At 45.8% G+C, this 26,834-nt stretch overlaps 1 long non-coding RNA gene across 1 annotated transcript; it reads left to right on the top strand.

Annotated features, from left to right (window-relative positions):
- Positions 1 to 839: 839 nt before the first annotated feature.
- On the top strand, positions 840 to 4,133 carry LOC142568138 (uncharacterized). The gene is made up of 3 exons (XR_012825368.1): positions 840 to 1,072; positions 2,883 to 3,092; positions 3,927 to 4,133. It is a non-coding gene; the product is annotated as an uncharacterized LOC142568138 (long non-coding RNA).
- Positions 4,134 to 26,834: the final 22,701 nt, after the last annotated feature.

Raw genomic sequence — 26,834 nt, 5'->3', positions numbered from 1 at the left:
GGCCCTATCGCTGGCTTTAGCGGAGCCGTCAGTGGACAACGCGCCGTCGTGAAGTGTTCTGTCGCTCACAGGGGCATAATTTTATCGACAGCGTTCGCGTAAAGCGAAGCAGTGTTGTGCAGAGTTGTTTCTATTGCGTTTCTCGACGTGGATATGAACTCAAGCTGGGGAGCTGGATGTGGGCGGAGCTTACGCGCCGCTCATGCCGTAGCATGCAGCGCCGCACGTCGGATCGGACACCGAATCGTACCGCGTGTGTCTGTATAGCTCGCTCAAGGTTCGGCTGAAGTACCCGTATGTTCTTTATAAATAAGGAAGCCTACCTAGGCACTGTAAACCCAACGATTTGGGCCTAAATGCCTCTCCGCCTTCCACTACGGCTTCCTTTGAGTGACAAAGTCTGATCTCGAAGGCCGTGCTTTTGCAGCCTGCATGCACCTGAAGCAATTGCGAATCTTGAAGGCAACATCCGCTTAGTTTTTATTATATATACATTTCCTTCAACTTCGTATCACAAAGTACAAAGTACACACTTTTGGACCAAACAAATCTATTAAAGGACTCTATCAAATGTTATTACGAAAAAACACGCAATTTTTTCATTAAAGATACATTTTTCTAAAAAACCGCAGAGTGGCGCTACTGCAGTATCTGTTTGGTCGACACACCACGTTGGTTGTAGTGAATGCTCCTTGCAGTGAGGTGGTATTTGAGTTATATTTTAGAAGTGCCTAGACAAAACGTGCTCCTTGTCGTGTGCAGTAACCATCACAAACCATCCGGACTCGTGTAACGCCATTAGTTCGCCGTGTGTTTCGAGCGATCCACCAGTGTCGTCAGTGAGTGCCCTAGTGCAGCGCCCGTCCGAGCTGCCTTTGTTCTGCCGAGCTGCCTGCCTGCGCTCTCGTGAAAAGTCTGGTACTGGGGCTTCGAATTGTAGTGTTTGGAAGACTGTTGAAGGTTGTGCTTTTGTGGAGCTGGAGTTCATCGGAAGTTCTACAGTGCTTGCGCCAGAGAAACGTCGGTGCCTCTGTACCTGTTAGACGAAGGAGCGTTTGCCAAGTCTTGAAAGGTAAGCAAGTTTGGCGCTTGCGCGCATTCTTGAAGCTTATGATTTACGTAATGAGCGTTGTGTAACTAGCTAGAGCAAAGTGCTTTCCTATCGTATGTTAGCCATGTTGCTGTGCACATTTAGCAAGCAATTTCACGAAAGCTTCCTCTGATGTTACAGCGTACTTGCATTCTGCTACCCGCCTTGATTGCTATGCCTGAATGGGCACACAATTATGAAAACACATTGAAAGTTGGTGTTCGTTCGGTAGTTTCCTGGCAAGAAGTTATTCGCTATATAGGCATTCCCGCAAGTACAGTACATGTGTAATGTATGCATCGATGTATTATGGGCTTCGCGCGTTGACACACGATTGCTATGTTTGACGCTTAAGCAGATAGAAGCTTGTATGAAGATTTTTGTATGTATATAGTTCGGTTTCGAGGTCCGTGTCGCGAGAACTTATGTGTATTGTTTATGTTCTTGAGTGCCTTCGCGTATTTGTCTTCTATGTTACAGAGCGGATATAGGCCGATATTACAATAACGAGGTGCATTTTTAATCTAGACATTTCAATCAGACGCCGGCCTTTAAGAAAGACAGACCAACCAAATCTTAATAACGAGATGTCAGCTCTTGCAATCGTAGGTTACGGCAGTGCGTAATAATTTAAAGACTGCGATTTTGTAGCGATACTTACCCCTCGATTCTATATCACTCTTCTCGCCCACCGCTAACGGCCGGCAGCTGCAGTACGTAGCACGGGCCGGGGCGTCGGTCAGCCCACTAACGAATAGCGAAAAGGAATACCATCGCTACAAAATCGCGGTCTTTAAATTATTACGCAAATTTTGTGCACAATGAGATGTTATAAACACACCTTGCATGCACATGAAAAAAAGGTTTACAACAGAGATGACATATATGCATGGGCACATATATGTGTGAATGAAATACTCGAGCGTCTTTCTGCCTACAGAAAAAGAAGTTATGTCTCCTGCAGCTCCTGCAGGGCATGGCTGCTTGTACTAATGAACCTCTAAGGGAAGGTTTTCTCTAATCCCTATTTTTGATATCTAAATGCTTATGTGGCATGTACAAACTGCTTGCATCAATTTCTCATTGGGATGAGCTGTCTAAAACTTAATTTTCAGTAATAATTGCAATAATTAACTCCTTTCACCTGTCTTCTAATGACTAAAGTTCTATGCTTCTACCTTGACAAACCTTTTGTGAAATTAGTTTGATGAGGCCCAATATACAGGGCTTTCTAAATTGAAGGTATCAGTACCTATTAAAGACTATGCTAATTATGAAAATGCTGCTTGTGTATGTGGTTTATTCACTCTGTCAGACAAAATTTTTACACCCAAGTGCAGTCAGTAAATTGAAAACTGCATGTCTGCAAAGGGAAGTCAGAATTGTATTTGAAGACAATTGCATCTTGTTTGATAGTTCTCTCGAGCACTTGTGCGTCACTAATCGAGCACAGATTGGCCCAATACTCGATGAGGCTTGAAGCTTTCAATGTCTGCTAATCACTAAAACAGTACCAGATCTCACTCTGTGTCAAGGGGTGGCACACATTTGCTTGATTCTAGGCAGATGCATGTCTTTCTTTCGCATTGAAGTTCCCAATACTTTCTAGTCTTACGTAAAAGTACACAGCTCAGTACAATGCATGTATGGTATACGTAAGGCTGCTTTGTTCTTTCAAACCGAATCAACGAGAAGCAGCGACATCCGTTTTTGCAAACCTTACCCTACTTCCTAACCATTCCTTCATCAAACGTGTATAAAATGAATCTGTGGTTGTTGTATTCTTGCACAGATAGACATCGGTGACGGTGTATACGTTGAAAAGGGCATGCTGAAGAGGCTGTGCCTGGATGCTAACAACTCAGGCTTTCACTTCGTGGAGGGCCTCCTTAAAGCTCCTTTTTCAGTAGAAGACGTTGAAGGGAGGTCCTTCTTTGGGCGGCTGTCAAATGCTTTCCACAGAAGGATCCGTTGGATTCCAAGAAGGTCAACACCATAGTAGGTATGTGTGTCACAAAGAAGCATCTTAATATTCTTTGTGCAGTTTTCAACAAAACTCCTTTCATGGCAATTTCAGTGCTATCTTAGGGTATACTCCTTTCTTTCCTGCTAAAATAGCTATTAACCTGATTATAATAGCATATTACAATGCAAGCTTTGCCACCATAACTAGAAAAGTGTCATTACTGTTGGAATATGTATTTTTGTGATAGAGGCCCTGGTCATATGAATGCACTGATAATATATTATCCTGTCTTGTGAAAAGCTAACATGTTTAGTAACAAGCTCACTTTGACAATGTCTGCCTGCACAGCAAAGGCATTTTCTAATCTTGCTGTAGAACGTCCGTAATGCCTGTTCAACTGCTTACATGTTGCTTGTATCATTTCGTGGTTCTTAAGTGCAACACAAAAGTCAACTCTTCTATGTACCTGTGCCCAAGCAAAGCTGCAGCATAGTTATGACTGGCACCTTGCCTTTCCTAAGATAATTCACACATGAAACTTCCATGTACTGGTCACAATACCAATATTGAAGTTCATTAAACTGAAGTTGATTTACAGCTTTTGTTCGTAGATGACAATTGGTATGATAGAGTTTATGTGTCGTGCATCTGTTGGTGTTACGCACATCCATCACGCTCCCAGCTTTAATGCACTAATTCAGTCATTTCATGCATTTTTAGGACTTTGCACAAAACAGGTGGAGATGTTTAGAGCTCACAGGGTTGAAAGCTTGTCTCTTGTGCACTTCCTTTTTAAGAAACAGATGCATGGTGTGTTGCAATGTCACTGGAGCAAAACTAATATATTGCCTTTTTTCTTCTCTTTTCTAGACTACACAACGCAACATTTCAGCCTACTTCCAGGGCAGCTGGAGAACTCCTCCTCCTTACTAGCCTGGGGATATTAAATGGATGTGTTCAAGCACAAATGGAAACCTGTCTTCTTCTGTTGCATGCCACACCTAGCCACTTGGCAATCACTATTCGCCGCAGACAGATAGTTGACAGGATGTTACTAGCAAGTCGTTAGGATATATAAAGGTGGTTAATAAATAGTCGCTGCATAGTTTTTAGGAAGCAAACAAAAATTTTATTCAGAGATAATGAAAGCTTATTTTTGCAATATATAATTGCAAAAGTAATTACCTCTGAATAAATTTTTTATGTACTTCCTAAAAACTGTGAAGCGACTATTTATTAACCACCTTTATACATCCTAACGACTTCCTAGTAACATCCTGTCAACTATCTGTGGCGAATAGTCGACAGGATGTTACTAGTAAGTTGTTAGGATGTATAAAGGTGGTCAATAAATAGTCGCTTCACAGTTGACACTTTCTAACGACATAAGATAATAAGCAGTCGGTAAGAATTCTATCGACATTTTATATCTATACTTTCAATTCAATATCGGTGGCCAATAGTCGGTAGGAGGTTACTAGGAAGTTGTTACGGTGTCTAAAGACGGTTTATAGAATGTCGATAGGTTCTAGTAACATTTGTCTAAAGACGGTTTATAAAATGTTACTAAAAATTTTTGTAAGGGAAGACCCCAAGACTGGCTTGAGTTCTGCGCATGCGCACTGGCGGCCCGCAATTTTCTTGGGTCCCCAAGCCGCTTGGGCCCCCAATTGTAAAACTCTATCGTGAGCAACAAACAGCGTTTTTGCTGTGCCAGCGTCCGTTGTCCAGAGTTTCCGGCAAAACTGTTCAACATAACAAAATGAAGTTTGATGTGCGTGTAAATGAAATGTTATACAAGCTTTCTACGAAGAGATATTGTATGTGAAGCAATTCAAAATTTATATAGGCATCAATAAAAATGGGCCACACTATAAACCTAATGAATATCTTTTTTTTTTCAACGCAGAACAACATTACCTAGTGGTTATTTAGGCTACATTGCACTTATAACATATGGGAAGTTGTTTTATGTTCTGGTGAAGAGTTCGTGAGTTATTATTAATTCAATTGGTAATTTATTGCTATACTTGATAACGCATTTCCAAAGAAGCGGATATACTATTCAAGCTGAAACTCTGCAAGTTTCGGAAAACCAATTAGCAAGCCCTTCCCTCCGATTATATATTAGAATATTGCCTTATATTTATTAAGGAATATACCATGAAGCCGTGAATATAGCGAATTTTTCTGCTGGCCAGGTCTGGGCAAATTGATATTCTTTTTCATGTACACGCTAATTCACAGCAAATGTTGCACATTCATACAGTTAAACAGTGTCTTGTAATCGCTATCACTCAGAAGGTTCACTAAGCAGTGCTTGAAACAATTTCCATAAATGATAAATTTCACACGCGTCTTTTGTTAGCGGTGCCATCTGTGCAAAAAAAAAATATCAAGCAGTTTCACGTCACTTACAACATTTGTCAAATGTGGCGCCGCTGAACATTACAAAGCGAGCAAAACGCGGATGGATTCTTTCTCCAGGTTTGAGCGTTTGGCTCAGTCTAGTCGCCGCACCTACCCTTACATTCCTCCAAGCACACGTGTCTGCAGAAAGCGCCGTGCACGATACATCATGAGTGCACGCCAGCTAGCGCCACCTTTATAGATCATTTTTCTATCTATGAACGTTGAGCTAGCCAGCAGGTTAGGCTATTGTGTCAATGCGCACACGATAATCCACGTTTTGCGTGACCCGAGTGAGGGTGCCTCGATGTCGTCCTCCTCCCCCACGGTCTGTGGGGGAGGCACCCTCATCGGAATGCGCATGCGCTGTACCCTAGCGGCGGGTGCCGGAAAGTTTTGTGCGGCATCGGTGGTTCGTGCTAAAGCCCCTCCATCCACGCGCCACCGCCGTTCAGGCATGTTGTAAAAAGAATGCGCTCACAAAGTTCATTCGTCAAGGAAGGCTAGGGGCGGTGATGTCTTTGCCGCCACATTTTACAGTGAACCTGTTTGTGTAGACCATGCGCCGTCGTTGTCGGACTTCGCTAAAAAGGGGCCACGTGAGCTAGTGGCAGAGGAAAAGAAGAGCTCAACAGGGGGAATGGGGTTGCAGTGACCACTTTCCCCCTGTGAGAATGCCATCTTATATGCGAATCTTATACGGTTGTCACACGGTGCATTTTTGAGAATTGAGCCAGGTCGGCATCGGATTTATAGAAGATTCATTCCACCCCGCCGCGAAAGAAACAAATGTTGCGCTGGCGGTTTGCGGGCAACGAACAGGGCCCAGCGATTAAAACGTGATACTAGGAGGGCATGGCTGCCGGCACTTCCACGCCAGCAAGAAGTGCCGGCAACCACGTGTCATGAGTTGTCATGGTCGACGAAACGGAGATGGAACCAGCGGGCGACAAGCACGTGAATCGCGAAAGAAGAAGAGAAAGGAATGAAGGGAGACGCAGGCGGAGATGAGTTGGCATTGCCGACGTGGTCAAGAAGCAAGACACCTTCAGCTGTGTCCTGGAGACGGGAGGCAGCAGCTTCGGGGACCATGGACCGGAGAAGGGACGTTCGTGAGTTGTGCCAGTGACAACTGTAGCTCCTGAGCTTCGACTGCGTCGCCGTGGCTGTGTTCCGCGACCCCGGTCCAACTCCACGCTGCCGTAACCGGTTGCTGTCCCGTGCCACGAAGGCGACGAGGCACGTCAATTGCCTGGCCACGTCAGCGGCACGGTGGCAGACTGGCCCCGACCGCGTGCCGTGCCGCGCGAGTCTCTGCGGAAGACTGCAACCTCATCGCGCTCGTCGAAGCTCGACGCCCACGCTACGTCGGAACCACGCAGGCCAACATCCTTTGCTACGCTAGGACAGAGTTCGACACGGCTGGCGACGGTCAGAACGTTCGTTTGCTCGTGACGCCACGTTGCTTAGCCGAGCACAGGAACAATATGTAGTTGAGGGCTTGTTTGTTTTTATGCGTATAGCTAGTTTTTGGAGTGTCTCGTGTGTGTATAGTGTTCATAGTGTGTCAGGGAAGTTTGCTGTTTCTTTTTTCTTTCGTTATTTTTTCCTTCGATATAAATGTTCTTTAACATATTTGAATTCTTTCTCTGTCCATTTCCCGAGCGCTGAAATTCGTGACACGTCGTCAATCGTTAAACCAATCGACAAAACGATTCCAGTGCCAGCATCTCCAGCGGTGGGCCTTGCGACCAATTTACGGAGCTTTGGATAAGCGGTTCCACACATTCCAGCAGAGCTACAACTATGCAAAGACCACGAGTAGTGCCTGCTCCTGAGGAGCAAGCTACCTACAGCGAGCGTCGGCGAGAGTTGGCTCGTGAGCGGGCTGGTCGTGGTACGAATAAGCAACCCCAACAACGCAATACCCAAAATGCTTCTTGTGCAGCGTTTCGGATCTTGCGTTGTTGGGGTCGTTTATTCATTTCCAATATCATGTTGGAAGAGATATATAGGCTAAATTTGTCGCTGTCTTAATGAGAGGCTAAAAGAACATGAATACAATGGGCACCGAGCTATACAGGGACACTTCGGACTTCACTGTCGCGACTGTGGATCTAAGCCGAATTTCTATCGGTGTGAAGGGAAGCGTAGCAGGGGGCGGCAGAAAGTTAGGTGGGCGGATGAGATTAAGAAGTTTGCAGGGACGGCATGGCCACAATTAGTACATGACCGGGGTTGCTGGAGAAGTATGGGAGAGGCCTTTGCCCTGCAGTGGGCGTAACCAGGCTGATGATGATGATGATGATGATGATGATGATGATGATGATGATGATGATGATGAAGGGCTAAAAAAGCACCGATCACAACTAACGCGGTAGATTATTGAAGCTGATCTCATGGCAAGGGCTGGCAGCACGTGTGTTAGCGCGCCAGCTTCGTGCCTATCTCACACGAAATAAGACTTCTTGATCAGTTTCCGTGCATGACAGAAGTGCGCTTTCTGTGACTCGTGATGGTGCAGTCTTCTATGGGTGTGACGTTTTGTGAAGCGTTGTGATGACATTCTTCGGTGCTTTTTTTTTAGCTATAAATTTCGTGCAACTTGTCAATAAACCAGGTGGAAGTCAGCGCTCTGTTCTTCCATCTGGTCCGCTCGGCTTGTTTAATAATAATAATATTTGGGGTTTTACGTGCCAAAACCACTTTCTGACTATGAGGCACGCCGTAGTGGAGGACTCCGGAAATTTTGACCACCTGGGGTTCTTTAACGTGCACCTAAATCTAAGCACACGGGTGTTTTCGCATTTCGCCCCCATCGAAATGCGGCCGCCGTGGCCGGGATTCGATCCCGCGATCTCGTGCTCAGCAGCCCAACACCATAGCCACTGAGCAACCACGGCGGGTTGCTCGGCTTGTTTCTTCCTTTCTATGTTGCGCTGTACCAGTTTTAGAAATGCAATGCCAACTCGCCCAATCCTCAACCCTAGTGACATTTTGAACTAGGCTCGACTGATTGACAGGACAACGAATAGCAATAAGCCAGATGCCCAGCTTTATCGCATTTCCAGGCCTCCGGATCGCCGTGAAAGCCAACAAAAAGGTTAATGGTTAACGAATGGTTAACACTGTTGTTCATCACCGCTGTTCATCCTCCGATTGTAAAAGGTACCTTCGTCTATTTAGGAAGAAGTCGCAGCAGGAATACGGGCTGTTGCCGAAGTCCGACGGAGTTCAATACACTATATGCCCGTAAACACACATGCTTGTTGACACATTCGGCTACGTAAGTACGTCATATAAACTCGCCCTCGAATGCTGACATTGTTCGCCTTGTTTCTTGACCAAAGTAAAAACAAGCTATTTAGAACAAGCTCGTGAACCAAACGTGCACTGCTGATGCTTCCTGACAACCAAGCGCGTACTCGCAGATCGACTGACATATTTGGGCGAAGCTCACATCTACAACACCAAGTTCACTATATTACACGTTCACAGAGCACATTCAGTTAAACATTTAATACTAGTTTTCTTGGCGTAGAGGAACCACATGCGATACAGCAAGATACCTTCGCACAGCAACACCAGGCAGAACACGTTGTCGTCTACTGAGGAGCAACCACAAGGGTGGCAACCTGCGCCGAAACACCGCAGCGCCGCGGCCGAGCCTCAGTGTTCTTGGCAAAGCCGCATGGCCTGTTAAGTGCCTACTTTTGTTATTAGCAGCTATAACTCTTATACAGATGACGCCAACAGTTGATCTCTCAGTTGCACCATGTTGCGCCTCGGCTCCCAGGTGCATTGCTTGCTCCACAGTTGCGAGTTGTTCTCCCTGTTGCGCTCGTGATTTCAGCTCTTGCGAGAATGCCGATGTGTTGCGTAGCCGTCGGGCACTCGAAATCGTAATCGAGCACGAGCAATGGCTGTGCATTACACAACGCTGAGTAGAAGAAGGCTGAACACATGTTTCCTGTCCCAGCTTGCGGAGCGAAAGCGTTCCCCGCGGAGCAGCGGGCAAGTGCGACGCGGACCAGCCACCGCGCACAAAACATGTAAACTGCAGTTGACGAAGCTGCACAAGCTACATTTTAACAGCAAAGTCACTTACCCATCACGTTCTGGGTGGCAAACGATCTCTCGGGATGACCAAGTACTATATGCTACGTTGGCGCGCGATAACCAAAAGAAACGTTGAAACCAGTTCAAACGTAAGTTGTTCTCAAGGGCGATGTTCTCTAGCGATCATTACCGGCAGTGTATGAACTTCAAGATTTCTCGTGCGTCTCTACACCGAACGCGTCGAAGTAGACGAACGTAATCCTATCTGACACAGCGCCAGAAACGAGAAGGAACCGCATGCTGCAATTGTCACGAAAGAGAACGCGACGCAGAGGCCATGGCGTAGATGCGGCGGCAAGCCATGCAGGAACGCGATGGCGCCAGAGCGAAATGGGCGAAGCTTAGAGAAAGACGATAAACAAAAGTGGACACTCCCATAGAGCCTGGCGGCCGAATCGACTGTAGCGCACCAAGCGGATGGGATTGACTCCTTCCAGTTTCGATTTTGGACGCGCGCGATTTGAACGCCAGCTGGCACGCCCTAAACCGGCTGTGCTACTCGGTGCGTTTTTTTTTTCTTCTGCTGCTGCTCCGTTCCACGTGGTCTCAGTGCGGAATCAGTTAATTAAAATGATTGCAAACGATCTTTACAACAAGTCTCTATCAAATATGTGTCACGTGCAATTTCATAAAGTAGGCGCAAAACGCCCTGTAAGTGTTGATTTCGCTCTATATAAATGCTCGTTCCGGGATTTTTTTGCGTTCATCCAACGTTGCGTCACCAGGTAAGCAGCAGTAGTTCCCGTAGGAAGCTTCGCCAGACGGCATCAGCTGAAAAAAAAATTACAACCATGTGTCATTTTGGTATTTAGACCGTATACGCGTAGTGCGCGCCGATGGACGCGCCACTGGTGGCGGCCTTGCGCAGAAAACACGGGAGAGGAGCCAGCCGCACGCCGTAGTTTGCTGTGTCGTTAATAGTGCTTCTCTGTCTTATTGACGTTCTCAGAGCAAAATACGCAACACCCTTCGCATGTGTGGGGTGGCCAAAGCTTCAAGCAATGTCGAAGAAGAATTGTTGCACGGTAGGGGGCTCAAATACTGGCGAAAACGTGCCGGCGATACGGTTCTAATCGTTCCCTGAAAGCCTCATCAGCGGGAGCAGCGGTATCAATGGATCGTCGCTTCGTCGGAAAATTTCTTGTTCTCATCCTTTTCTTTGTCGCTTCGGTGTTTCTTTCCACTCGATCGTAGCTAGACTCGTAAGCGACGAAGTTCGTGTGCAGCATGCGGTTTAAAGGCATTTCGCTAAAGTTCGAAATGCCGTTTTCCCCTTCTTTACCGCGTTGGGGTATGTTAAAGCTACAGAAGTTTGCAAGAACTGAAATTGTTAGTTTTATGTGACCCCGTAAATCCTCGCACCAGCTGTCGCGCCCTTCATATTTTTACATCTATGTTATGCATGGCTTCGCACATGTTTAACTGTTGCTAGTTGCTTCATGAATAACTCTTGTCGATTCTTTTGAGCTGCGAGGCTTCCACCCTGCCTCGTTTTTAAAGGGTATAAATCATGCTGTGTCTTATCGGAATGACATCAAGCAAGTGCCTCTTTAACAGCTTTATTCTGTTCACCCGAGGGCATCCTAAATATTGTGTTTTTTTGGGAAATGTGTTTAGAAAACAGGTAGTTCAGGGCGAGAATTGCTAATAGTTCCTGCATATGATATTTTTGTTCCATTTTTCGCTGAAACGTTCGCGTCACGTTTGGCAAGTCATAACACCTCGATACTGTCTGAGCAGACTTACCACGCCGAGTGATTTGTTTGTTTCACAACGTAGTCGTTTCTTGCATGTGAATTTTGTACTCAATTGAATTTTTTCTTATTATGCTTACGCCGCAGAGGACTAAACCCAGCCTTGCCGCCAGCGCTCATCTACTTTGACTGGCGCTGCTCTGCCTTTAAATATATCATGTGGCACCTCTCTCTAGTAAAACTTAAAAAAAAAGTACTGAAAAGTTCGTCAGACTTGAGCTTTGTACGTTACCAAGCAGCTCCCTTGGGGAATTTAAAATTGCAAAAAGTGCAGCGGGAACGGCAGTTCATCGTCGGTACAATGCTAACACACGCTCTTATTAACCCGTGGGTTTGGTGACTATAAATTCGCAATTACTCTTCTTGAGGTGACTTTGACTGCACTTATTCGGCGATGTCACATGTATTCATCGGCGGAAAAATCACAACTGAATATGCAAACATCGCACCATGCAGATTTGTTTGATATAAGTCTGCCCTAACGACGGGTGCTTATTGAGGTACAGAAGCAGCATTACGGCAAGGGTAGAATAAAAAAAAAACACCATCGAGACATCACATTAGTCAACAAAATTTATCAGCTAGTTTGCGTGAGCTCCACTTCATCTAAATGGGGTTCATGGCGTTTGTCAGCGGGACTCACCTGGCACGTATGTGGACCGTGTTGTCCCAAACACCACCGGTAACATCGCGTTCATACCCACTCCCACAGAGGTTAGCGACAGCTGTCACCGCAGACGACGCAGTCTGGCGCCCGAACCAAGGCGAAATCGCAGCCGCGAACTTCAAGCATCCTTGCTGCAAAGGGTTGTCGTCTGCTACTGCTCCCGCGCGTACTGTTGGAAGCGCCCGCTAGGTGGCTATCAGTGGCGCCTCCATTAGCCCCAAGAACGAACTACAGGGGCGCTGCGAGCGTCGCTCGCGTGACGTCAGGGCAAGGACTCGCGCCTGTCGTCTGCTACAGTTCTTCGGGCGCTTTCTGTGGTGTTTTAGTTTGTTCGCCCTCGTTCTCTCTGCTTGTATACTTATGGTGGTCATTTCAAATATATTTTTACGATGTCTTCCTTTGCGAGCATTTATTCAAAAAGCTAATTTCTTAGACAACAATGCAGCTCTCAAAGGCAACGCTTCAGTGCCAGCCGAAGGAGCGCAGACCAGCCCACTGCGGGTTTTTCATGCGCGGATGGACAATCGCAAAAACATGGCATATAGGAATCCAGTTATGATGCCATACCTGCCGCGGTGCAACAAGTATGTCACAAACGCTGGCTATATACGACTTCTAGAACAGTTACGTTGATTTTAATCCGCTAAGACAGGTGTGCTCACGACGAGTAGTTCATGGTATAATATCGAATTTTTGAATTTCTTCACAGAAATTCTAGGCAGTAACACGGGGACTTAACTAATACTGGAGTTTAGATTCTACAAGCACCACTGGCTTATTTAACTGATTTTCAACATTAGGCGGTTCTTCACCTGTTTATTTTAAGCGGCGGAAATTTGAAGTAAAGTTAATGAAGGCTTACAGCTATTTACAGAATACAAATAGGAATGTATCAATATATATTCCCTTTTCCGTGCTACACGTTCAACTCACTTGACAAATTTACTGGTGCTTGTTGCTTGAGGAATATACACGATGAATCTGTTTGGCGAACTGACACAGGCTGCTCGGCCCAATCTTTTTAGTGAAGTATGCCTGTTGGACCGCATGGCTGGAGCCAGAAAGAAGTCGAAGCGTCAAACACTAGTAGTATGGGACATATTGAAGATTTCGAAATCCCCCCCCCCCGGTGGAGGGTCAGAAATCAAGTGAAAGTATATGCAAGGCTTGTGGTGCTTTCTTTGTGAATGTTGGCGATTGGATTGGAGCAAACTTTATGTAGCCTGCAGTTGGGCAAGGTTCTCTTTTATGTACCGACGAAGCGACTTGTTATCCATTTGTATAATTAAAGAACGCTGGATGGAGACATGTTGAGACAGAAGGTGCTTGAATTTTCCTGTTCTAGGCAATCTAAGCTGCGCTGTAGTAGCTCGTGAATACTTTAGCCATTCCAGTTGGCGCTGTGAAAGAATGCTTTATGGTTTCGATTTGAAGTTGTAGTGAACGTATGGGTTTAGCGAACATAGCGTGCCTCGCCATACGGAAAGTCGATTGCTACCGTTATGTGATCAGGGGTGCGCCAGATTGTCGATAAAGGCTACTGAGGGTCACTATGAAACATTTCATCACTTTAAATTGATTGGATCTCGATCTTAATAACGAAACTTTTCTCTCAGGAGATTTCTACTATGGTGTTTGTGAATTAACTATGTAAATACTCTACATGACGCGCCGTCGTGTTAGCAGCCATGAGCAATTCGTTTTTTGGAGGCCTGTTTCAGAGGGGAATGAAAGTAGTAGCAAACTTTTTCATAAGAAATGCGCGCCTAACTATTTTTTATGCACTAATGAATGACCATATTTGAATAGAAGAATACACCAGAGTAATAACGATCATAACGACAGCTTCGCTGGGCGGTGTCTTTCTAAGATCGGATAACATGCTGACGCCAATTACCAAGATTTTTCTTCCATGTAAAATGCAATGTCACACATAGCTAAGTACTAAAGGAATGTTAAGTGTTTAGCGAGGCATACACAACATCAGGTGTTGAATTTGAAGACATTCTTTTTACGCAAAATTTACCGATAGACACGGCGCATATACGCATTGCAAAACCAGTAGACCCCTTTAACGCTACATAGCTTGCGATATCCAAACCGCAAAGTTTATCGACTCACGCGCTCTTGAAGAAACTGTGGTTAAGGCATGGCAGCTGAAAGTAGCCGACATATCCTTCAACAAGTACGGCTCTAGCCACCCATACCCCAAGCATACACGAAAGGAACGAGCGCGCGCGGCAGCCGAGCGAGCCGGAGCGAGCGGCGTCCTGGCCGTGACGTCACTCGCGAGAGGGCGCCACTCCTAATTCTCGCCGCTAATAGGCGGTGCACGAGGCGTATAGGAATACTGCTTGTCGAGGGGAAACGTGCGAAAGTGGCGGATGGGTGACATTACAAACAAAAGCAATTCGGTTTTACAAACATGGCATCCAAAATACCCGGCTCATTCCAAGCCGTACTACATATTATGAAGAAAACATCTGATTTCCAAACATTCCATCACTACCGGGAATTCTTTCCTGTACTATAAGAGCACAAATGCACGGCGGCTGCGAGTTTCCAAAACAACTTGGCCACAGCCTACGCGTTAGTACGCTACAAGCACAGAGGTGGCCACAACACAGGCTTTCAGCCAGACTATGCTAGACGCTCGCAGAATGTCTTCTACCCGCACTCAAGAGACATGGTGCGTGCAAAGCCCGTTTTCAGTCATTGAAAAGACAGAATTTTTGAGTTCTTGGTTTTTTAGCTACTAGGCGTTATCTTTTGCCCGTTCTGCCGGCGCAAGCAGCACACTCCAGTGTTATCACTCTTTGCAATCGCTCGTTGCGTCTTCGACTAACGTGAGTACCGAAAGGAGATGTATGTTGCGGGGCCGTAGGAAACGTCATAAACTTGTCTCACTATGATTCAGCAGACGCCAAACTATCACCATGGCCGGCTTGCTTTTTTATTAACTGCTTCACAACCACAGGCACGGCGAGCGTGCCTCAAAAGTGTCCCAAGAAGTTACGAAATTAATTACAATAATTTTTGGGGTCAGAGAATGCGTCAGGAACTTGTCTCAGTAAGATTCAGCACACGCGAAACTGCGGCACACAGCCGAGCTTCTTTTTGCTAACCGCGCCGCAACGCCGGGCGCGGCCACTGTGCTTTAAAAGTATCTCAAAAAGTAACGAAATTGGTTACAATAATGTTCGGGGTCAGAAAAATCGGCATAATTTGTCCTAGTAAGATACAATACACGAGTAACTGCATCACACGGCCGAGGTGCTTTTCGCTAACTGCGTCACAAGGCTGGGTGCGGCGAGCGTGCCCAAAAACTAACGAAATAAGTTACAATAATGTTGGGGCTCATAGAAAGCGTCGCAAACATCTAGCAATACGAGACATTAACTCAAATTAACCACGCCAGGACGGCTGAGCTGTTTTTTGCTAACTGCGTCACAAGTCTGGGGTTTCTGCTGTCTAGGTTCTGTTCTGTGGTTACGAGCTGTAAAAGCCGAAATTGCTTGAAATGCGTCGCATGCTAGTCAAACAAGATTTCTCACCTTGCCGGGGTCCAATAAGGCAGTGGTGCCGTGTCAAAGTGCAGAAGGAACGCAAAAATACGCCGGGAGCCCAACAAAAACGCTACATCCAAAAGAGACGGGTCGCTGAGCAGGCGAACTTCAAATGCGCCACCGGTCTGGCTGGCCTGCCTGGCGCATGACCCATCTGTCTGTCGCGCCTGGCGTGCCGTAGGCTTGTTGCTAGGTGACGCAAGAAAAAATAAGTCGCATAATATAAGTTAATTTATACGCAAAACATTTTCGTTTTAGCAGGACATAATATTAAAAAAAATAAAACATTGTCTGTAAGCTCATTTCCCATTCTTCTTTCTCCCGATGCTCACGTCAACCAACGGATGGGATTAACACTAGCCGTGACGTGTTTCCTGTTCCCAGATTTCGCCGAGTGTCCCCTCTTGTTGAATTTATTTCTCTATGGAATAAGCTCTAACCCGGCCGCAGTCCTGCTTGTCGGGCAATGAGTTTATGCCCACTCATCCCTAAGACCCTGTAGTCCGGCTGTGCCCAGCCCGTGGTCTCAGCTGCCGGAGCTAATCTTGGAGGCCCCTACAAGCCTGAGCTATTTATTCTTGTTTCCTGAAGATGGCGCTAGTGGTCGGATCAGTTGACCGGTTCTGACTCCTGCGGTTCCATCCTGCCAGGCAGTGGCAGGTGAAGTCAGAAACGTTATGCCGCAGACACCGATTGCTAAAATTTTACCCTGCGCTCTGAATGTGACCCACAGCAGTACGGCGATCACTTCTTGCCGCAGCGCTACCAGCAACGCGGCAAGCGAACCCTAGTTTTAAAGCGAAGCTTCCTTTGCCTCGTCCTTCCACATTCCCACTGCTCCTGCTGCTGTGGGCGGCTGTCGCGCACACTGCCTGGGGGGGGGGGGGGGGGGGGGGGAGGCCTTCAGAGCGTGTATATAGAACGAGCACATCATAAATGGATTTCTCCGCTCTTTCTGCGCATGCGCCAGGAGAAGTGGTCGCGAGAGAGAAATGTGGGGACTTTCGGTCCTTGAGATTTCTCTTCAGGCGATTACCAACTTGCATTGGCAAGTGTTCACTTCAACAAACACTGCATGAAGTAAGCTTCCTGCGCATGTTTCACCAGCTACTGCATCATTGTTTCACATTATGAGTGACACGGCAATTTTATTTATGCCACAACTTGCCCAATTTTGTGCTTTGCAATAGGATGTTAGCAGTGCTACTAAGGCACATAAATACTCATGAATAGTAGTAGAGAGAAAAAAAAGAAAAGTAGGAAAGCAGTGGCTCTTTGTATGTAGACTATGCATACACCTGGTGCTCTTATGGTCATTTTTTTCCTATCCGCAAAACCATTCTAAACAAGAAAACTTTATACACAGACCACTACTAAACCACAGGTATCGTTGGTAAGCAAAGTATATTTATTCGGTGACACTTTCTGCAGCCCTGCCATTGGGCTTTCCTTCCTTCCTTTTCAGCTGTGCAGGTTCATTAAGGAGTGATGAGACAGTTTGACAATTTTAATCGTTGAAAGACTTAGCGAAACCTTTTTCGTGTTGTTTTTTATTGGTTTCAGACTCTGCACATTGCATTTGAAGGCGTGTTTCCTGTGTTGCTTTTTCTTTATGGTTAGGGCATGTCAACATTTTTTACACCATGTTAAGTATGCGGTGCCATAGACTGTTCTTAGATGGAGTCTTGCCCTTTCATTCTGTACAATATAATGTCGGTTTTTTATGTCCAAGGCCATTTTACAGCGTGACTGTAACATTTTGCTAAGTTTTGCCTCTGTCACCCAAGCTTGAAAGATTGCTATCCACTGCTGGTGGCATGATACATGTGACATTTCTTTTTCAATAAAAGGAAGTCTGTCACTTATCCTGTGCACTGGTTGTCTTTTGTCTCTTTGAATTTCAATTCGTTGCCTATATTGTTTCTTTTGTTGCATTTCAGGTTAGGAATTGCTATCATAATTGACATTTAACCATATTGCACACAATGTGGATGATATGTAATTGCAATATATGGCCACCATAAATATAATAGAAGTTAATAATTCAATAATAGTGCCTTTGCATGGTGGTGCAGCCACCATGCACTGATGATCAACTGATGCTCAATGATGAGCACTGATGATCAACACATCAGAAGGTTTTTACATATAACAAGGGTGACTATACTACCATTAACGCTGACCTAGATTTTTTTTTTCCACAATGCACTTCTCCCTTCCTTTTACAGTAGAACGGTCGAGGGAAACTGGGTACTCTTTCGAGACAAATTACAGTCATTAGTAAACCAGTACATCCCATTAATCAATATATCCAATGATAAATCGAACCCATAGTTCACCTGTTTCCTTCGGTGTCTTCGAAACAAAAAGAAACGCTTATACACTAGTGCTAAACGACTTGACACCCTATCGGCTTGGGAAAAATACAATCAATGTTTTAAAAACTCCAACTCCGCTGCTAAAGATAAATATTTTTCACATGCCCTACCATCTCTTCTCAAATCCAACCCTAGAAAGTTCTGGCAAATTATCTCTCGGAATCGCGACAGTAATCACATTTTTTTGCATGATAGCGACCATGTGCCCCTTCCAGACAATGAGTGTCCTTCATGCTTCAACACATATTTTTCATCTATATTTAGTACTGAAAATCACTCCACTATACCTGACGTTCCCGATTTAGACTATTAGTACATGACACCTATCGACATTACTATCGATGGCCATTGTATCTCTTATAAACAATCTTAAGTTATCTAATTCTTGTGGCGTCTATGAGATTAATTCCAAATACTAAAAAACTCCGTTATGACTTATAGCAAAATACTATATCACATTCTCAAACAGTCACTAACTTCAGGAGCACTCCCGTCAGATTGGAAAACTGCGAAAGTAGTTCCCATATTCAAAAACGGTGACAGATACTCACCAGATAACTACCGGCCAATTTCGCTTACGTGTATTTGTTGCAAAAGGCTCGAGCATATAATAGCTTCTCACATATACAACCATCTGGAATGAAACAACTTTTTTTTTTCACTAATCAGCACGGGTTCAGGAAGGGTCTGTCATGTGAGACACAGCTTTTAGAATTCACGACTGACCTGCATTCCGACATGGACCATAATGTACAAATTGATAGCATATTCCTTGACTTTTCCAAGGCGTTTGATCGCGTAGCCCATTGCCGCTGAATTTCAAAGTTAAACGCACTAAGATTGGATTCACTGACACTAACTTGGCTCCGCAACTTTCTTTCTAGTCGCCGACAACTTGCTATCGTTAACAATCTTTCTTCGCCAATTTCCTATGTCACTTCCAGCGTGCCACAAGGTAGCGTGCTTGGGCCGCTACTATTCTTAATATACATTAACGATCTTCCTAATAACTTAACATCCCGAGTGCGAATATTCGCAGATGACTGCATTATTTACCGCCCTATGACTGGCCCCGATGACCACCTCATTCTTCAAAACGACCTTCATCTCATATTCGATTGGTGTAACACTTGGTTAATGAATCTTAATTTGTCTAAATACAAAGTAATGTTTTTCACCCGTAAACACTCAATCTCTTCTTTCCAATATAACGTAAACAATAAGCCAATTTCTCTAGCTACTTCCTTCAAATACTTAGGCATTAATCTCGCACCAAGCCTTTCCTGTGCCCATCACATTACTACTATATGTGCTAATGCTTCCAAATCACTGGGGTACTTATGCCGAAACCTATGCAATTCGCCCTCTAACATCCGTAAGCTAGCTTATCAGACGTTTGTTCGCCCCCAGCTCGAATTTGCCTCCCCAATCTGGTCACTCCATCACAACAACCTTATCAGCTTATTAGAATCAATCCAAAATAGGGCCGCCAGGTTTATCTCGCGTAACTACACCTACAATTCAAACATCTCAAAAATAAAACTTGATATTTCACTTCAGCCACTAAGTACTCGACGCAATTTTGCACTCATATCATTATTTCACAAGTACGTTCATGCGGATAGAAAATCTTCTTTACGGCTTGAAGTCGCACCTTTCACATCTCGCAGATTACATAATCACCTCAACTTCACACGCATCTACGGGAACACACATGCATTCAACTGGTCAGCGCTTCCTCGTGCCATTCGATCGTGGAACGCTCTTCCTTATTGCGTCTCCAAACCTAATCCCGATAAATTCCTCCAGCTCATCAATTCATATTCCACCGCCTAACTTCAATAAAGTGCACGATGCTTTTTTTTAGTTATGTGCTCTCTTGTTTATGAGCTCATTTCGCTTATTATTCTTGTGTTTTTTAGTATTGTTTAGTATTTGTACTGGAGTGGCAACATTATTTTTCATTGTTTATTAAAGGAACTGTATCGTTTATCTTTTTCTAATATGTACATTCCGTACCCTGTTATTTTGTACAATGCTTTAATACTTGTATAAGATGTGTATACGTTTTTCCACTGTCAATTAAGAATGTACGTCTATTATGTTTTGTTATATGCTCTATATACTCTTTTAATCCTATTGTAACGCCCTCCTTACCCAATGTCTCCTACGAGGACTGTAAGGACATTGTTAAATAAATCAATAAATAAATATAAACACTGTGCTAAGGTCATAACATGCCAACAAGTCTTAGTGCTCAGGCTATGCACGACCAACTACATATGCCTTCTGCTCGGAAATTGCTCATTGTAACTAACCAGGATGGAGTGGACAAAAAAAGAACAGCAGCTCCATTAATTTGGTTTCACTGGTATCAAGAGTGTATTGTAAGTGTACATTGCCATACTCCCCAATGCCTTCTTGGGTGACATCAGCAAGGACCAGCTTGAGTCAAGGGATTATAGACGTCTTTACAAGCTAAAAATGCATGCATGCATGGAGACCACATTGTGTCCAAAAAGTAGGCACTTCACAGGGGAACTGGAGAAGGAAGATTATTAACAGTGGGCAAAGACAAGCTACTGAACACCCAACACTGTTGCCATGTAACGACCTCTGAAACAATCCCTCTTAAAGAGGAGATCATTGTGCATCCATAAAGAGGGCAGATGGGCAAAGCCCCTTCAGTAATGCTGCCAGCTTCAAAAGCCCACTTTGCACATGCTGAATGCTTCCTTCTTTGCTGTGTGCAAGCATTCTACTGTCCGAAACCTGTCATTGAGATCACTGTTGGCTTGGCGGCATTACAGTTCAGAAGCGATTGCAACAAACCTCCCTTCCTAATTGGCCTGGATGCTCACGGTGCTTATGAAGCAGCATCATGAGGCAAGCAAGGTGAACGGATGCCTCCAAGCCCTTCTTCGTTTTTCACACTGTTCTGTTAGTAACAACCATGAGACTTGAAACCAACAAGCTCAAGTTCGGCACTCGCGTGGTTACTGCGGAGGATCCATAAAAAACACAAAAACAGAAAACTCAAGGGAAAGGTTTAAGCACTATTTAACACTTAGTATTGCTGCAGCCCACCCCCTTTTATTTTGTCTGGTCGTGCTACATCTTCTTACTATACATAGGCATGAACTTAGGTGATTTTCCCAATTAGTGTCCAATTTTTATATACACTATGTGCTGGTTCAAAGAGGCTCGAAACACTGCAATGGAAGCTTCAAGTAGAAAAGGTGCCTGGAAGAAAAAGAAAAGCTGTGCTGCAACCATCTCGGTAACATCTAGTCCCCTTAATAAAAATTGTGCTTTCATATCAACTTGAGCCCTCCAGTTTAGTAAAGTACCAGTGCACTTATGAACAATGAATCAATTCTCAAAGAGCATGTGCAGTCCAGCCAAAAGCAGGGGCAAGAATTCGAATTGTGCTCCTGCATTGAAGGTGAACAACACGTACCATAATGGCGAATGTGCTTTAGTAAGCTTCCCTGCAATATGAATTTGTAATGTACAAATAACTGTCAATGAAGCTTACCACGAGCACAGATGCACTTGCAAATTATGTCACAAGTGAAAATAATGAGCACAGTGTAAACCTATGTGCCCTTTCCACTCTTAGTATGCTCTGATGCACGATGCTCATTTACGCCCCTGTATTGCAGTGTAGCAAGCTACAAAAGAAACGTTGCATAATTAGGCTTTTTACGATTATCTTTCTCGCAATACACTAATATTCCGCGGTGAAGCCTAAGCATTGTACTGCAGTGAAGCATACTAAATGTGAAAAGGGGCCACTGTCGCTGGACATAATAAGAGTTCTTTAATTACACACTCACGCACCCGCCGCCTCTCAGGTCGCCTAAGTCGACATACTATGCTGGCTGATAGCGGCCCCCTCCCACTTTTAGTATGCTTCACCGAGTAACTAAAATGTACTGCGGCGAAGAAGCCGTACATGTGTATTGAGTGAATAAACGAATGGTTTTTACAACAGTACAGAAATAAACGCGCACCATGCATCAGTCTACCACACGGAAGAGCGTCGCAACATACGGCAGCTGATTCACACAGGCCGTGTAGTTCACTTATCAGTCGTAGAGGGTATTATGGGTAATTCAACATTTCAGACACACATATGTGTTTATGTTTACGTTCGCACTCCTTGCGTAATAAGACTCCAAGAACTTCTACAATAGAAAGTTATTTACAACACACAAACACAAAGAACAAAGACATATGTCTCGTTTTCAACTCGGCCGTCATGCAAATGACATATAGCGCGGAAAAACGTGAACATGCTGTGTGTTAGCGTCGTAAACTTCATACTAGGCAAGGAGCTTGTACACCACAATCCTGCGACAGCCGCTAATGAGACCAAATGAGACCAAGACGGGAGCACATGTCTGTGAACGCGCAAACGGAGCCCCTAAGCCACTCTGCTCGTCCGCCACCCCCGCTGCACGGCTGCACTACTCGTTTCGAGCACAGCACACCAAACACACCTTCAGCGCTGAACAGTGCGCGGTCGACGCAGTTGCATTTACATGACTTGCAGCGAGCAGCACATCCCTTAGATGTCCGTTAAGCAAAGTCGGACACGGCGATGCCACATCGCGGTTCGCAGAACTTCGCTGGCGAGGCGCTAGGCCACTTCGATATTTCAATTTTCACCACCGGCGGGTTCTCAAGAAAGCCCGGGTCACACAACGCAGATTCTGTACTGCCAGAGCTCACCGAGGCCAAAGCCGCGCTGCCGCACCGCCACTACTCACGACTTTCCACCAAGTAACAAAGAATCTACAACCAACACACAAGCAACGCAAGCACAATCGCATAAGCAACGTTGAACAACGCGCGGTCCTCGCGGGCCAGTGAGCGATCACGCCGAGGACGAACACGCCACGGCGTCGCTCGGCGCCAGCATCGCGCCTTCTAAAAGATTCCTAAATGATGTTGTCCCTAGGCACATTTGATCAGGTCACGTGAGGGATTTTTGTACGACAAATAGACGCACGCTCTACTCTCTGGCCGACATCAGCTTCTCACTGTCTTGGCTTGGTGCGGCTCGGCTCGCGACACATGGTGCCAGCCGTGCCTTCATCATCATCATCATCATCATCATCATCATCATCATCATCATCATCATCAGCCTGGTTACGCCCTCTGCAGAATAAAGGCCTCTCCGATACTTCTCCACCAACCCCGGTCATGTACTAATTGTGGCCATGTCGTCCCTGCAAACTTCTTAATCTTATCCGCCCACCTAACTTTCTGCCGCCCCTGCTACGCTTCCCTTCCCTTGGAATCCAGTCCGTAACCCTTAATGACCATCGGTTATCTTTCCTCCTCATTATATGTCCTGCCCATGGCCATTTCTTTTTTTTTTATTTCAACTGAGATATCATTAACTCGCGTTTGTTCCCTCACCCAATCTGCTCTTTTCTTATCCCTTATCCCTCTGTCAGCCGAGCCTTACCGACCCCTTACCGTCTAGTATGCCGTACGGAAAGTCATTCCGTACATCGAAGTTCGCGCATGCGCAGTCCTCGACGGGTACGGTATTACGCACTTACCGTACTGTACACCGTACTTTCCGTAGCACCGCTAAAATACCCTACTGACGCCCGTGATTTTAGTGACCGCTGTGTCGGACAGACTGTCTCGCAACTGCGTCGCTCGTGCTAAGTCAGTCGTGGCGGATCATAGCTTCCTCGCGCCTTACGGCGATGCACCTTGTAAATAACATCACGGATGCTTCTGTGGGAGCAGTAGCGACCGCAGTAGAGCCCGGTCCGCATAGATTGAAAATCTAGAAGGCCGAGCGCCTTAGCAATCGCGGTTGAACGCAAGTGGCTGAAATGCCGCCGGTGACGATGACGGTCTGTCCGACGTACCTTCAGAGGCAAAGTTCTGACTGGTGTTGCAGATGCCGCGGGGCGCGGTACTGCTGAGCTTAGCGTCACAAGTTGGCGGCTGGACGTAACTACATTTATTCAATCGTGTCTTTTTACTAATTGTAACAACGTGTCATTATTTCGCATTATTGGCGGAGCATCCTTGACACCAAAGTTGCAACGGTACATCAAAGCCAGAATCCGAACTGGTCCGTGGGTTGGAGCTCACCCGGCAGGCTTCGGACTCCGCGGCCTCAACCTGCGGGCCGCCCTGCTTCTAGCTTCGATCCCCCCGCTACCCCTTTGGTGCCCTGGAGAGCCTGCGCCGCCTGCTATATTATAGCCTCGGGTACTCTCCTGAGGCCTCCGTTTGCCGGTTACATGTACCCTCCTGAAGCAGTACTTGTAAAAATTCCAATCTATCGTAGCGACGAAAAAAGCGACCCGCGACTCATACAACACCGGTCAGAACGTTACCCCTTTAGACAGCAATGACCAAATGGGGCGTCCGTGCCCACTACCTCACCGCGCGGGCAGCCAGCAGCGGAGCGACAGCCCTCCGCAACGCCAGCATATCTAGGGGACGAACGCATACAACATGCGCTAAGAAACCTCCTCCGTAGTGCCTAGGCAGAGTCATACATTCAAGGAGCAAAATCCCCTAAATTTTCACTCTCGCGCCCGCTCTTTCTTGCGCCTGCGCACAAACGACTGGCGATCCCTCAAATGAACGTCGCGTGCGCCATACTGGCTTGGGTGAAAGCGGTCTTTTGAATGGCGGCGGTAGCTTCTGGCGTTTTGTTTTCGTGGTCGTGCGGTCTGTTCAGTAGGACGTGCGTCGTCTACGTGGTAAACGCTTCTGTGAGGCGTGCTGAAGTGGTTTAAGGCGTCATGACCGGAATTTTTGCTGGCGTAGAGGTGGACGGAACACGCAGCGTGGTGTGTGCGCGCATATTTAAGCCAACAATCAGCCTCAGAAATCAATTGTGTATTTCTGAATGTTACAATTACTAATGTGACCTCATTTCAGTATTTTCCTCTATTTCTAAGCTGCGGTTTAGGAGCCATGAAACATACGCGACGATCGTAACAGCGTGGGAACCGTTCTGCTACGGTAGGAGCTGTGATGTTATACTTTGACAAGCGTTCAAACTGTTCGCTGCAGGTTACATTGCGTGACTACTTGGTTCGATGGATGAGGTTTCCGCCCCTGAATAAAATAGTTTTGGCAAGTGATTTTGTTCAGCAAAGGGACTGTTTACGAACTGCGCGAGCGTCCTAAGCAGTGGTAGGTGCTGGATTACAGAAATCTTTGTTCTATATACCGCATGGTCCAAGCATACGACATCAGCGGTTATATATTTATAAACGTTGTGCGGCGTGACTATGCGAGGTCGTATTGCGGTGTTGGCCCATTTTCTCTTGCTTTTTCGAGAAAGGGGATGATAACCGAATATTTTTTTTCTGTTGTGTTCGTTCCGTTCTCTACGATGCACTCACACGTATTACGGAAATTTTGTCCTCAAAAATAGGCATCGCATTCTTTTTATGCGGTCCCTCTCATATATTATGGCTGTATACAGGCAAAAAGGCTCTGCCGAAGCGCACAGCTTACATGTGTATTGTGCTGGTTCACCAACCGCAGTGATCGCTGTGTTGAGCAGCGCCATCGGCATCATGCAGGAAGGCTAACGTAGACATATGGTAATTTTAAGCCGACTAGACTTGAAATGCGCGAGAACGATGCCGGTGCATCACAAATATTTGATAGTGCCTGCCGCTTAGATGTTTTGTGGTCGCCTTAGGTTGGCCGTGCACGAGCATGCGCTCTTATGCTTTATGTTTTACTCCCTACGCCAAGCGATCAGAGAGTGAGCAGATTTACTATTTCATGCTGCTAATACAGAGACACCGGTTTTCTTTGTTGAATTAAAACCGATATAAGCAAAATAGTTCACAACACATACACACACCGCGACTGATAATGTGCCTACACCGCGGATGATAAAGCGCATCACATTTTTGCGCCCCTAAGAGATATTTCCGCCTACTGTAGTTACCGATGCACCGAAAGGCTTCCCTGACGACCTTATATGAACGGACATGGCGTAAATTTCACAAAGTACCATCTAAAACATCTCGAAATCACCGCAGCACGCGACAGCAATACTTTCAAGCAGCGCCGCGCCGGATCGCCCATGCCAGAGAGGAGGAAAGCTTCTCCGCGAGCCCTATCCTCCTCGTCAGATGAAAAGGTCTATTGGCGCTGTGCACGCCGACGGACGCGCCACTGGTGGCGGCCTTGCGCAGAACACGCGGGAGAGGAGCCTGGCGCGCGCCGTAGTTTGTTGAGTCGTTGATCGTGCTTCTCTGTCTTATTCACGTTTTCAGAGCAAGATAGGCAACACCGTTCGCACGTGTGGGGTGGCCAAAGCTTCAGGGAATGTCGAGGAAGAATTGTTGCAGGGTGGGGGGCTCAAATACCGGTGAAAACGGGCCGGGGATACGGTTCTAATCTAATCATTCCAGGCAAAGCCTCATCAGCGGGAGCAACGGTAGTAAAACTGGATCGTCGCTTCGAAGGGAAATTTCTTGTTCTCATCTTTTCCTTTGTCTCGTCGGTGTTTTTTCCCCCTCGATCATAGTTAGACGCGTGAGCAACGAAGTTCGTCTGCAGTGCAGCATGAGGTTTAAAGGCATTTCGCTAAAGTTCGGAATGCTGTTTGCCGCTTATATTGTTTTCCGCTTCTTCACCGCGTTGCGCTAGCTACTAGGCAGCACGACTGCACGAACGCATTGCGTTGTATGTTAAAGCTGCTGAAGTTTGCAAGAACTGCAATGGTTGGTTTCATGTCGCGCAGTAAATCCTCGCACCAGCTGTCGCGCACTTCATGTTTTTACATCTATTTTATGCGTGGCTTTGCACATGTTTAACTGTTGCTAGTTGCTCCATGCTAACTCTTGTCGATTCTTTTGAGCTGCGAAGTT

The sequence above is a fragment of the Dermacentor variabilis genome, unplaced genomic scaffold (assembly GCF_050947875.1).
Source record: "Dermacentor variabilis isolate Ectoservices unplaced genomic scaffold, ASM5094787v1 scaffold_17, whole genome shotgun sequence".
Lineage (NCBI taxonomy): Eukaryota > Metazoa > Arthropoda > Arachnida > Ixodida > Ixodidae > Dermacentor > Dermacentor variabilis.
This window is presented reverse-complemented; position numbering and strand designations above follow the sequence as displayed.